The sequence below is a fragment of the Arachis duranensis genome, chromosome 8, assembly GCF_000817695.3.
Source record: "Arachis duranensis cultivar V14167 chromosome 8, aradu.V14167.gnm2.J7QH, whole genome shotgun sequence".
Classification (NCBI taxonomy): Eukaryota; Viridiplantae; Streptophyta; class Magnoliopsida; order Fabales; family Fabaceae; genus Arachis; species Arachis duranensis.
Genome location: NC_029779.3, coordinates 36,904,760 through 36,905,684, shown reverse-complemented (window position 1 = coordinate 36,905,684; position 925 = coordinate 36,904,760).

Genomic DNA, 925 nt, shown 5'->3' with positions numbered 1-925 from the left:
TTTTAAATGTTATAAAAAAATATTTATGGTAACATTTTTTAAGTATTACAAAAAATATCTACAATAATATTTTCCTAAGTGTTACAAAAAATATCTACGGTAACATTTTTCTAAATGTTACAAAAAATATTTATGGTAACATTTTTTTAAGTGTTACAAAAAATATCTATTGTAACATTTCTCTAAGTGTTATCAAGAAATGTCTATTGTAACATTTTTCAAAATATTACTATAGAATATCTTTTGTAACATTTTTACTAAATGTTATTAAATCCTTAAAAAAATGTTAGTAAAACTCTTTAGTAACATAGGGTATATTTAACATTTGTTAAAATATTACTAATATACATAGGTAACATTTTAATATGATTTAGTAACATTTTTTAAATGTTAGTAAAAGTCAAGTATGTAGTAGTGTGTTCTGATTAGTTGATTGTTGTTTGAATTTACAAGTGTAAGATTTCCAACTGCATTGCTCTGATTTTTGTTCTCTAGTGTTGTTTGAGTTCATTATTTTCTGAATTAATTATTGATTTACTGTTTATTGTTGTTAATTTTCTAGGTTTATTATTATATGAGTTATTTATTTTTTGAGTTAATTAGTTTATTGTTGTTAATGGTTAGAATTAATCTTAATTTATTTAATTTTTGAGTTAATTATTAACTTAGTATTTATTGTTGTTAATTTTCTAAGTTTATTATTATCTAAATTAATTGTTTAATTTTCTGAGTTAATTACTTAATTATTGTTAATCGTCCTAGTTAATATTAACTTGTTTATTTTTTGAGTTAATTATTGACTTATTGTTTATTGTTGTTAATTTTCTAAATTTATTATTATCTGAATTTATTATTTTTTAAATTAATTAGTGTTGTATTTTTTTATTTATTAGTTTAGAAATTATTGAATTTTAAATATTTAAAA